The 13,429-nt window shown below is 43.3% G+C and overlaps 1 protein-coding gene across 18 annotated transcripts in view; it reads left to right on the top strand.

Moving 5' to 3' along the window:
* PTPRF (protein tyrosine phosphatase, receptor type F) overlaps positions 1-13,429 on the top strand; it is a 287,080-nt gene that overhangs the window by 67,869 nt on the left and 205,782 nt on the right. The window contains exon 2 of one of the 18 annotated variants that reach the window (XM_027683294.1): positions 1,991-1,993. The exons of the other annotated variants lie outside the window; for them this stretch is intronic. The gene's annotated coding sequence lies outside the window, so the exon portion shown is untranslated. The remainder of the gene's footprint in view (positions 1-1,990; positions 1,994-13,429) is intronic. 18 annotated transcript variants of the gene reach the window in all.

Genomic DNA, 13,429 nt, shown 5'->3' with positions numbered 1-13,429 from the left:
GTGGTTGTCATTTATTAAAAGGGTTTCCAATACTGTTAATATATTCCTGAACTGGCAGTATGCACTGAGGCCTTTCCTTAACAACAATGTTTAATGAGCTGGAGAGAAAGTTCAGCATTTCAGAGGCACCAGAGTGGAGAGGAGGGACTTGCCCTGCCCTGATCAGCAGGAGTCAGTTCCCACTTCGGAGATCAGGCTTGATCTGTTCCAGGCTCCTCTGAATAAAATGTTGCCTGTGCTTGTTGAAACTTATTTAATTGACAAGACTATTGTGTGGGGAAACAAGTGCAGCAGTGCAATAACTTGCTGGTTGTACACTGCAGTCACTAAGTGGTTTTACTGGGCTTCTGTCCTGTCTGAGTCCAGTGGGGTTTTCCATACTTTACTCAGGGAATGGCAGGCAGAGCTTTGGATCAGGCACCAGAGGGGGAGGTGGCATTTTAAAGCAGTATTACTTTTTGTCTCTGTTTATCTGTCAGCTGTCATCAATATCTGAGGATGCAGTTTCTGCTGCTTTGGCAGGAACTTTACTTTGACAAATGACAGTGTGGCTGCTTTTGTTCCTGTCCAAGAGGTGTAAAAGTGATGGATGTCCCAGTGTGTGGTTCCCACCATGGCTGGACACAGGAGTAAAGGCAGTGGAACAGGTGCAGATTCTCTGCAGCTCTGGGGTATGATACAGGAATGAGTCTCCCTCTGTCTTCCCTCCCTCCCTGGGTTTCACTGTAAGGGCCTCAGTTACTGCTTGGTTCTTAGACTGGGAAACAGACTTTTTTGGTTTTTTTTTCCATTAACAGTTTGTCACAGAGGTATCAATCTGCAGGGAAGTGCATAAGGGTAGGAATTATTGCCCTTCATTCCATAAAACCCATAGTGAGTTAGAAACAGTTGGAAACTAGATAGCTTTAAAAAATACTAAGTTTTAGATTCTTATTTTATGAAAGGATCCCTTTTGGGTGGATCTTAATGCTTATATTGAGACATATTTAAGCTCTGCAGTTCATAAGAATTAACCTTTTCCAAGAAGGGGTCACCCAAAAGCTGAACCCTGTTAAAATCAGGAATACAAATCCTCCTGTTTTTTCTTTCAGTGTCACAGAGGTGAGAATAATTTAAAAAAAATAAAAAAAAAAAGAAGAAAAATGTTGTTTGCTTCCTGGGCATTTTAGGTCCAGAATTGCTTAAAAACAACTGTATCATGGCCTGAACATACTGCCATCCCAAAATTCTTAGCTAATGGGGAGTGCTGTGATTCCATCATCTGTAACATTAAAATATTGCTGACTTGCATGATGGAAAGCCCCACACTGCATTTGTGGGTGGCCTTATAAAGGTGCAGCCACAACCTGAAACAAGGGGTCTGGAGAGAGACCAAGAACGTGCTTTCCTGACCTACTGCAGACGCTCAGAGAGCCTTTTCCATTTCCTGCCTCTTGGATTATTTGGCACAACCCTAGGGTTTATTTAATTCCTGCACTTGGATCTCAGCTCAGAAGTTTATCACCAGATCTTGCTGAGCCAAAATTTGCATTACACCCACCTTAGAGCCTCTGTATTACAATGGGGAGCTAGTTCCTATAAAGCAGCCTCTTTTGACCTAGCAGAGAAAAGCCTAACAGGAATCAGAGGCTGGAGGAGCTGGCTAAAACATGTCCTGTGTCAGAATGGAGGTCAGACTGGATGATAGAGTGGACCATTCAGTCCTAAAAATCTATGAATATTAATATGCATCTATTATAGTATAGAGTACAGTGAGGTCATTGATTAATGTCATTTCTGCCCTAAGCCGTTGTCCTGTAAGGGGATTCTCCAAGTCTCCTGCTTCTGATGCTGCTCTGGGGCACCTCACTGACTAGAGGTTAATTATCTGTTGTGGGGCTATTAAAACAAAGGACTTAACTGTTTCAAATTTATCACTTTTACATTCAGCTGAATTACTGTTTCTCTTGCAAGTATGAAATGGGATCACCCAGCCTAGTCTTTCTCTCAGACAGTTTTCTGGAGTTTTGTCAACCCCGTTGTCGAAGGGCAAGTCACAGCTGATGTAGGTATTAGATTATTTTGCCTTAGAAATTCTCTTGCCTTTTTACAATAATGTAGTTTTGTATTCTTCCATATCCATGCTCTTTCTAATGTCTAGTTTCCTTTCACGACTGTGCCTGCACGGAGCAGCTCCCTGAAAGCATCTACTTAGGTACTTACGTCCAGTGCCTTTCTGAGTGGTTACAGTTAATTTAGAATCCAGAGAAGTGTACTGTTGGTTTAAATTATTCCCTACAAAATGCGTTGCCTTAAATCAGACAACGCTGACTTTCATCTGCTTTTGCTGACCATTTATGCAGGTTTGTTACGTGGATAAATAAAACCAACCCTACCGTGTTACGATTCTGATTTAGTTCCATCTTGGAGAACTGTCTATCCTTGTGCTCATCTGCTTTTCCTAATTGAGTAATAAGTTCTGGTCTCGGGTCAGAACTTCGCGACTCTACAGCGTTGGTGTTTCTGCTGTGCTGAAAATTAAATGGATCGAGTTGTCCTGGGAATTTCACCGAGGTGCAAACAGGCCCTGAGTTGCCCTTATGAAAATATTGCTCAGAGAAAACAGCTACTCTAACAACATCACAAAAAACAGATGCTGCTGTGCCTTTTTCAGAGGACTCAGAGCTGTGAGAGGGGAACCCTGAGGCGCGAGTGGGAGGGAGTCGTGTCCTGGCAGCTGTGGACAACAAGCCTTTCCTGCTCACTGAGGTGGGAAGCTGCAGGTGGTTCATCCAGGTCGAAGCACCCAAGTTTGGTATGAACCCAACTCGATCCAGAGACTCAGATTATGCTATAGCAGCCTGGAAAACAAGCAGTAATGTGGGCAGTATTAGTTCCTATGGATGGTGTTCATCGTGTGTTGATGTCCCGATTTCATCCCGCCTTTCTCTGCTCAGACAGGATTGCTCTAAGCTGTTCACAACAGATGTTTGTCTAGCATGTTCTTAAAAACTTCTGGTGAGAGAAGAGCCCACCGTTTCCTCAGCAAGCTGCTCCAGTGTTTAACTGTCAGTATATTTATATCTTGAGAGTATGGTATAGGAGTTTACCCCAAACATTTTAACCCTTAACTCCCTTTCAGCAACTTTGTGACTATGAATTGTTGTCCATTTGCGTGACTTTAAGAAAAAAAGTAAAATAGGTTCCTTTTCGTCTTGCCGTTTCTTTCCAGATCCTTGAAGGCTCTTCTCGTGTTCTCACCCTCCCTGCTGCCACTGCTCCTTCTTTTCTTCCTAAGCAAGATAAACTTCATCATTGTTGTCACCTTGTTTTCTTCCATTCTCATCCAGCCTTTCCTGACTGCTGAGACTCCCTGTGACAGCCTCCCCTCCGGTAGTTTCACCCATGGTTCATGTGAGCTGTCTCCCACATAGCTGGAGTTGTTGGGTGTTTTTTGTTCTGCTTATTTGCTTTCTCAGAGTAGCCAAGGTTGCCAACACTAAGCAGTACTTATGACAGTTCCTAGTAGTATTTCTGAAAACTGTGTATGCTTGCAGTCTGTGACACTGTTCACTTTTGGGGACACTGAATTCCATTAGAAACACAGGGGAAAATGCAGGAAGATAACCACTGATTTGATAGGAGATAATTCAGAGGATTATACAACTAATGCACCTTGGTTGTTGCACCTTGAGCTGTTGTTCACTTTTATGTACATACAGGTGATAGCCCATGGCTGGAGTTGCTACTGCACACCTCCTCCCTGCTCTCCAGAGGTGCAGGAGGGCTGAGCCTGGCTGCTCCTCATCTCTCCCACCTGCACTCTCCTGCCTTGCTGCTCCATGCTCTCCAGCTAATGGATGCTAGTTGCTGTATTTAGCTACATACTGTGGGCAGGCTTTCTCTCTCTCGTGGCTGACCTTAAAACTAGATGGAATAACTTGTCATGGTAGATGTTTCCTCAGTGCAGGGGTTGAATTGCTGTGGCTGAAGGAGTGTTGCCAGGAACAGGCTCCTTCATTTCCCTCCCTTTCCAGTGAAGCTATTGTGCTGCTTCTGCAGTTAATATTTTTCTTTTGAGAGGGCCTATTTCTTGACAGTTCCTCATTCCTTCTCCAGGAGGATGCAGCAGGTGAGAGAGACCCTTTTTAATGCCATGTCCAAGGTGTTTAAGTACTAGAATAAAAGGATTTGCCCAGGCTGAACACATTTGTCAGCTGCCTCTCCAGCCAGCTGGTTCTCAGTCTGAGCTCCCAGACTGAGCTTCAAAGTCACTAAGCCTTAGCTGCTCTGCTAGTCTCGGTAACATTTCTCTCCACCTGAAAGATTTAATAACACCTTCACTTGCACCACACAAAGCAGATTGTCTTAAGGATCCTGACAAGCAAGGCATGTATGTCCTCCTCCAGCATGTAGGTTATTACCTGGAGATTGCAGATGGGCACTTCTGCTGTCTCTGCAAAACCCCTTCCATCTTCCAAGGAGCAAGGAGCCAGCCGTTATGAGAGGACAGGAAATATCGATGTCTGTACACCCTGATGGATGGTTAATCAAAGAGGACCCACAAATGATAGACTTACCTCATTCTGCTGCTTGTTACCATTGGAGGATCCCAGAACTGCCAGGAAAAAAATCAGAGCTGTGAGCGCATGTGATGGGCACACATTGACAGTTCCTCTTGTCAGTGCTCAGACTCGAGTCCTTGTCAGTCTGGTCGTTATCTGCTGACTTGTACACAAACCTCTGTAAGGTTTCATTATAGTGTGCTCTGTGTTACACAAAGTGCTAAGCTTTCCCCTTATGCCATGCAAAAGTGGCTTTATCAAGCTGATAAGAAGTAATAGCTCAGCTTCTCCAGGGAGGAGTTGAGAACCCTGACCATTTAATGCAGTTTCCTTGAAGGTGGGGAGAAAAAAAAAAGGGAACGATGCTTTGGTTTTGTTTGTGCTGTTTGAATACCCACATCAGTGCCTCCTCCTCCAGATACTTCTCTAAAGTCTTCCCCGTACTGGGGTTAGTGGGCCAGCAACACCAATACTTGTCAAACTGGCAAGAACATCACATGACTTATCTGTAAAGAGTGAGAAGACAGTAATTGCTTGTCACTTCTTACCTGCTTTGTTAGCTGATACTAAGAGATCTGATGGTAAAAAATGTGATGTTGATAGTTTACTCCTTGGTGTCCATGAATTAGCTCTTGAACCTGTGTGGAAGTGGGAATTAGGAATGTCTGTAAGAGCTGGATACAATGGGAAATGAAAGAGCACTTGAGAAATCAAGAAGAAAGATCTATTTAGATAAAATACATATATGATATATCTCCCATTGAATTCAGCTTTTGTGATGGTGCCAGAGTCTAAATAGTTTAGTTTCTCATGCACAAAGTTAAAGTCATTCTGAGGTTAGAGGAAAAAGGCTGTCTGCTGTGATTGCTGCTGGCAGCAGAACCTGCTCTTTCCCTACTTTCATGGTCACATTCAGTGGGCTGGAGAGTTGCTAAAGGCAGTTTCCTGAAAACTGAGACTTGGCAACAGTGGCCTCTACGTGCTGCTACTCTTTTTACTCACCACATGGCTATTGTTAGTCTATGAACAGTCAAAAATAAATAAAAATATAGCAATACAAAGAGTTAATGGAATTGCCAGTCTGTGATACTGGTCTCCTGCTCTCATTTTGCCATGTCAGAACTGATAAAGTTTGTTGCAGTCATCACTCTCTTTTGATTAACTGATACAGCCTTCTTTTGAGCATTTTATATCTCAGATGTCAAGCTCTCTTTTTGCAGTGACAAAGGGCTGGTTTAGTATATCCAAAAAAGGCAAAATCTGTTGTTTGTGGCTCTAAAATGCTCAGTTACTTGATTACTTAGTGGAACTTGCAACTGGGATTCATTTTGTGTGTAGACTTAACATAATAACTGAATGTAAATGGAGGTGATGTGTTGAAACAGAAGTGGGAAGTGTCTCTCAAAGTGTTTTAATGTTGGTAGTTTGTGTGTGGCAGTCCTGTGTAGCAGGAGCTCCACTGAACTGCTTTTCTTTTGGAGTGCTGGCATACAGCAATTCTGAAATTATGATGATACCCCCACATTTTGTGGTGCACTTTGTAAGCGTCAATAAGTACAGCAGAAAAATTGTTTGTCTGGCAACCAGCAGAGCAGGGAAAGTAAATGGTGGAAATCTGATTAGAAAAGAAATAGAAGATGTGTTGTCTAGCCAAAGGTGTGAGGAATATCACGAGCACCAGGTACCTGTGAATAACACTGTTCAGGGGTGCCTGGGAATAACAGTGCTCAGGGGCTTGCCATTCCCTGTGCTAGATGTGAAAACATTTGAAATAATTGTAAGTGAAGTTAATTTGGAAGGGCTGTGGCTGCTGGTCAAGTAATATTTCTGTGTAAGGGAGATAAAATTTAAAGGTTGATATCCTGCACAGTTCATACGGTCTTGGAGGGTATTGTAAGAAGTCATCTTTCATTAGCAATAGTCATACTTTATGCTTACAGCAGAGAGCTTATGGATGATTCTGAACACAGTGAAACACAGGAGAGGGAGACTGACCCCTAAATGCAACCCCTTCCTGCTGAAGGCAGGTAGCAAAGAATTCCATCTTCTGATGAGGAAAGGAGTGCAGGTCATGGGCACACAATACAGTGGTACTGAGCTGCTGAGGGAGCTCTGGAGATGTACCAGGAGAGATGGGAGGAGCTGGGTTCAGCCTTAGGAGATGGATGAAAGTGGGGCCTTGCTGCTGTCATGAACTGCCCCATGGGAGAGGGTGGAGCAGAGGATGTAGAGCAGGAGTAGTCAGGCTCTTCCGGCAGGTTTGTGGTGATACAGTGAGAGCCAACAGAGACAAAAGCTCCAACATGGGAAACAGTGATAAGCTATAATAGTTAGTGTTTTTTTAATTTCCCTACCATGAAGATGACCAGAGTCATATCAGAGCCCCAGGGGGATGTTTTGGATTGTCCACCCTTGAAAATACTCAAAGCTTGACTGAATGGGGCCCCAGGAAACCTGATCCAGCTTCAGAGTTGGACCCAACTTCGAAGTTGGCACTGCTTTAAGTGGGTGTTTGGAAAGGATGACCTCCAAAAGTCCCTTCCAACCTAAATTATTCTGTGAATCATAAGATGTTGACATGCTCAGAACTGTGGCAGGGTGTGTATGTGTGCACAGAATGTATACAATGAAACAAATTCTATGTCCATTTTGTTTGATTTCTTTTGTTATTTAATCCACTGCATTTGATTGCACTCCAATTTTTCTTTTATCTTTGAGACATATGGATGGAATGGAACTCAGTGTTTGTTGAAGCCAGTCCCTGCTGCTGCAACATGCATCCAACCATGTCCTGGAATCCAATTAATAAGTCTATTGATGTGGTGATTATCCATGTTTGAAAATAGTGGGTTTGTTTATTTAAACGTGGGCTCTGATGGATGCATACAGTCATAGTGTCTGCCATCTTTAGTCATCCAGTTGCTCAATAGCTGTCATAACAGATAAGTTTAGCAGAGATGAGATGGAGAGATACAGGAGATTGTGTTAAAGTTTGCTATTAATAATTGAAATAAAGGATCAGGTGGGGTTAGGAGTAGTTTTTCCTCTTGGAGGGCAGAGCAGCACTGGAGGAGGCTGCTGAACAAGGTGATCGATCCTCCCTTCTGAGAGCTTCTCAAGGTTCAGCCTGACATCACCACCACTCAAAATGATCTTGTGTTGGTGAGGGTTCCACTTCAAGCAGAAGGTTGGACTGGAGACCTCTTGAGGTCCCTTCCCAGCTACAGTTTTATGATTCAAGGGAGTCTTTTCCATAAAAAGTTGAAGAGAATTGTTTCCGTTTTCCTCCCTTCCTCACCTGTATCGTTGCAGAAGTGGTTCCAGGCTCTGTAAAGACAGTTACATCTGATCCAACTTTTATTTGTGCTGCATATGTTTTCACCTTTTGCAGGTGTACCAGTCAAGACATCCAAAAACGCTTTCCTTGAGTATCTAGGATAAAAATATTTTAGCAAGCTGTCACTTGCTTAGGTCAAATGAGATACAATCAAGTTTGTTTCAATGTTTGCTTTGTTTTTCTGCCTGGCCTGTAGCACTGGAAATCAGGGTTCAGGATGTCACTTTTGGCAAGCAGAGCACATTCTGTCTGGATGGCCCTTTTAAAACTCCTAATGCAGAGTTTTCCTTGTTTCTGTCATAAATGGAATGGTCTTCTCAATGTTAAAGAAAAAAACACAACACAACAAAACAAGAAGGGTTTGCAGTACTCTGACTCATTTAGCTACAGTCAGTCTCTGTAAATCATGCCAAAATGGCAACAAACCTGGATTTTAAGAAAACTTCAGAATTCTGAAAGAGGAATTACAGAGCAGATGTCCCAAACAGTTGAGATCTGTTTCCTCAATAAAATGATGAGCAAAGAATTGGAAGAGAGAAGGGGCCTAAAAAGAACATACATTTCTCCTTAATCCTGCCTATCAACTCCTTAAATTCAGGTTTCTCCTTCCCGTGCAACTGCAAACTCGCACTTGGACAGCAGTGAAGCAGCAATGAAGTTGTTTCTGTCCTCCTTCCTTTCTGTAGCACGTTTGACAATGTGTGACAGTCCTGCATTCAATTTAAGCTGTTTTAATTTTAGCAGACTGCGTTCTGACTGATCTGTTAAAGAATCATTATTCCAAGAAGGAAAAAAAGACCCCGAATCTCTGCATCCAAGAAGGAGATAAGAATCAGAAAGGCGCCTCTGGGGTTTTTCTGGAGTTCTTAGGTCTGTGTTAGAGAACTGCTCTCCTTCTGCCCTGGGTTCCGCCATCCAGAAGGGATTCCATGAAGTGTGGGCTTGGTTGCAAGCCAGCCCATCAGTGCCTAATGGCATTACGTGCAGTGTGGATATACTCAGAAACCACTGTGCATGAATTACATACATGGATGCCTGCTAATACAGGAAGAACAGCACTAATATTGCTCTGTGTAATTTATTTTGTGAAGTTCAGCTATTCGTAGGTGAAGCGCCAAATTAGCAAAACAAAAGTGGCTGGTAAGGTTAATAATGATCACAGCAGTCTGAAAGATAAGTCCCTGTCTGCTGCAGTGTCACTGTTGAATTTATAATACTTTGAATGGGGGTTTCTAATACTTTGAATTTAAAACACCGGCCTCCAAAGTGATTTGGTGCAACTCAATGAAAACGCTTAATAGCCTTTAAGACACCTGGAATGTGTGTCTGTCTTTCCTTAGGGTGGTGGACTGGTGTGTCACTCCTCTCTGGGATGTGGCAGTCTGATGGCTTTACAATGCCAAGACAGTCGGAAGTTTTAAATTAATGTGTGATTAATTTCCATACTGTCATCATCCTTTCTCAAACCTTTAATTCATATGCCAGCTTTATCACCGGTAATAGTGGTAAAATGCTTGGCTGAAGGAAATGTGCATCTCAGATTATGACTGGTGCTGTTGGGTGATTTCAGCACTTTGCAAATCGTGTTGTCAGCCTTGGTTTTACAGTCTAGGCACGGAGAATGTGGGCAGCTGCTGTTGTGCTGGTGGGCTCATTCTCCCAGATTACAGTTCATCTGCTTTTCTACCTTTATCTCACATTTAATTACCTGAGGTTATATTATAACAACAGCTGAATTGCATGTTTTGTATGACTCGACAGCATAGTTCCAAATTTGCACAGTAAACACGCCTTTGAGGCTGCTGGAGATTCATAAATAAACTTCTTTTTCATTCCGTAACCATGGTTAGAGTGGAGATCTGGACACGCACTTGCATATGAAAGTGCGAGGGTGGGTTTCTAAGCAGCCTTGTTAACAAACACTTCCTGCATGTGATCAACAGATCTGCAAGTTTTCTTGAAACTTGGAAATGCTGTATCATGAGGGCATTGTAGATGTGATCTTGTAAATTAAACAAAGACTGAGCAGTTTCTTGGTTCGGTTTAAATTATATAGGAGAATTAACAAAAGCCACGCTCAGACACATAACTTAAGAAATTAAAAAAAAAAAAAAAAAGAGGGAGGAAGAGGAAAAAAAAGGTGCTGGTAAGAGGATGAATGATAATCTCAAGATGCCCAACCCCAAATGCCTGTTTTTTCTTGGTTTTCAATAGGCTGATGGTGGTAAAGTATTATGGATTCTACTAGCAGATAGTAGGAGGCAAATTCAAAAAATTCTGCAAGAATCAACACACACTATCACTTTTTCTTTTTGTTTGTTTGTTTGTTTATTTTAAGATGAAATCTTTAGTCTGTGGAGTCTTGCAGGGGTTATGTAAGACACAAAACATTTTACTGTTATTAAGAAGAGGATAAACATGGATCTGAGGTACATTTTGGGGGAAAGAGAGAAAAGGCACAGAGATGGAATGGAACCCTTTTCAATTAAAGGATCATATTTAGCACACAAAGAAGTGGGTATAAGTGACAACAAATGACTTTCAAAAACCACAGTCTGTTTTCCAACAGTGTTTCTGTGACCATAACTTTGGAACATTTTTCCAGCAAGAAGTGTGGCTGAAACTCAGACCTATTTTAAGCTGTTGCAGGATCCCTTTACAGAAGGGGTTGTGCAGTGCAGCCCTGGTGAGGCTGTGGGACCCGACCCTACTTCGAGAGCCCCTTCCAGCCCTCTGTGCCCATACATTTTGGCTGTCCAATGTCACTCTTGCTCTGCCAAGCTCCAGTGCTCAGTTGCTGCTGCTTAGTTTTTGTACTCCACATTCCTCTTTGATAACGGTGACAGGCAACAACCCGTTTGATACCCTGTTGGTGTAACTAATTCCAGCTCAGCAAATGGGAAAACCCCCCTTTGATAAACATTTACTCTTGGAGAACACAAGCGGAGTTGGCAGGCACCTACCTTCAAGTCAGTCCTTAAAAAACACAACATGAAAGTCAAAGATTGGTGATAGGCAGGTGATTATTTTTGCATGGGTAATTCTCAAGCAAAGATCCATTTGCCTATATACAGGTGTGCTACCCTCACTGTTAATAGACCTGAGCAACTAATAACATTCACCTGAGGCAGGCATAATTGGACAGGCTCTTTTGTTTCATCCTGTTCTTTCTAGGCTGAGTTACAGTTTAGCAACGCACTGACCTGCAGTAGGTAAGGAAGGCTGATGTTCTTTCAAGCCTCAGATTCACATACAGATTTGTGTTTCACCCTGGTGTGTATCCTTCACAAAATATACTGGGATGTCATATCCCCAAGGTGGAAACAGTGCCTTCTTTCTCATGCAGGTAAAACCTGAGAGGTGCTGTTAACTTTCTCTGAGGTAGCTTGTCATCTGCTTTGCTGGTCTGGATTTTAGTTCAGCAAATTGAGTGTCAAGCCAGGAACCTTGGGACTCAGTCAACAAGGCAGGGAATGGATGAGGGAGACTTAGACCCCAGCACTCTATAAGACAGGATTTTTTTCTAAGTATTTCCTCTGTAGTCTCCACAAAGAGCTTAAAAGCAAGCTGAACCTTGCAGGTTTGACATTTATGTGTACCTCCCTTAAACTTGTAGTATGGGATAATTTTGTCTGGCAGCGATGGTGAAAGTAAGTGGTGCAGGCAAACAGTGGTATGTGAAATCTCTGTAAGCAGCATACTTGTTTTCTGCTCTTGTGGCAGGTGCAACCTTCCATGTATTTGTGAGTCTCAGGTTTGGGGATGAACATCTTCCCAGGCTGCAAAAGTCAGTGTGAGATCTGGTATTGCCAGTTCTGGGTTCTCCCCAGTGGACTTACCCTGGTGAGTGTATGGCAAGGAGTCAACCACTCACAGTGCCTGGCAACCTGCTGTGATCATGTGAGTCTTGCACGAAACTGGTACTTGCTGCTGACATGAGGAGAAATGTGGAAGAAGATGCTGCAGGTCTGGGTTGAGGGACAGTGCAGTACTATCTGTGAGTAGATCATGGCTAAAAATACAAAGATGAGCTACAACACATGAGAGAATACAAACCAAAAAAATCACAGGAGCTACTGGATGCTTTTTGTTGTTCACAGACATTCCCAGTCTTTGTAGTGAGCTCCTGCTTGGTAAAAATTACTCTTGAGGCACTATACCAGCCAAGGTGGCTCATGGCTCTGAGCAGCAAGGTCTTCTCAGCAGCTGCTGAAGGGTACCTGGCCTAAAAGCCCATGTCAAGAGTGACAGTTTCTTTGGGTTTAGTCATATGCTGTAATTCCCTGCCACCAATTATTTGGATTTTGATCTGCTAATGTCCCACCAGGTACTGTAGGAGTTGATGTCACAATAAGGTCTGTGACCTGCAGCAGAAATTCATGGTGAACAAGGAACATGTACTCCTAAACCAGTGTGGATTATACTTCTGGTGTTTTTAGCTAGGGAATTTTTTTTCTGGGTAGCAGGCAGCATTATGGCTTTGTAAGGATAAAGTACACTGTCTCAAATACCACCTCCTTGATGGAATATATGTGCTGCCTTGCCAAGATACCTACTGCAGCGGTGATGTTAACTGGTTTTCCCTTTTCCCAGAGACACAGATACTGTCAGAGGTGCTGAAAAAGAGATAATTCACGATACAGAAGATTTTTCTCCCTTAGACAGATCAGTCCCTTCGGAGCCACAGGCTGTTGTGCAGCCTGTGGTGGAACTGTGGTGCTGGGTTCCCCAGCAGCCCCTGCTGGGGTGGTTCCCCAGTCCCACAGATCCTGTGCGCAGCCTTTCCTTTTCAGCACAGGCTCCAACCTGTACACACATCCCAGCCCAGCTCTGGAAATTCAAACTCAGCATCTTGTGGTCCAGGCACATTATCTGCTGGGCTTCAGGATAAACCTGGTGGCCACAGCAACTTTGCACAGCACAGCAAATGGTAACTTCTCCACGTGGACCTTGGGTTTCTGCATTTCTTGCAACTCTGTGTGTAACTGGGTGAAATCAAGTGAAAGTTTGGTGCAAGTAAAAGGGCAGAAAAAAATCTGGAACCATGCCTGGTAGCTGGAGATTTAAGGACTTCGGTGTAGAAACAGAGGCTGACCCGATTGTCTACACAGAGAAAAGTTATTAAAGTGAAAAGAGCTTTTCATTTTATCAGCTAGATTCATAACACAGCAAGGAGTGGATACTAGAAAAATTAAATCAAGAATGCAGCAACCATGAAGGTGATTAATTTTGTTGCTTTTCTAGAAGTTAGCCCTTTCTGAACCAGAAAGCCCTGGGGTGGTGGAGGAGGGGACTGGGCCCCTCCTAGGATGAAGCTCCTGCCCTGCTCTGTGCACGGGGCAGGGCTGGGTTGCGCTGTCTGTAAAACTCTTAAATCTCTGGCATGTGTCACTTGTTGTCTTTATTGTGGGGTTTGGACATCCATCATGTTTGTATGGAGTGAGATGTTTTCCACGTAGGTGCAGAGCCATTATGGGAGAACTCCGGGGTGACTCATGGGCAGGAGACAGTGGCTCCTGGAGTTCCCCCGGCTCCTCCACTGATAGCA

Source organism: Neopelma chrysocephalum, unplaced genomic scaffold, assembly GCF_003984885.1.
Source record: "Neopelma chrysocephalum unplaced genomic scaffold, ASM398488v2 Primary Assembly neopelma1_64, whole genome shotgun sequence".
In the NCBI taxonomy this organism is placed as follows: Eukaryota; Metazoa; Chordata; class Aves; order Passeriformes; family Pipridae; genus Neopelma; species Neopelma chrysocephalum.
Note: the sequence above shows the minus strand (reverse complement) of the source record. Positions and strands in the feature narration are given on the sequence as shown.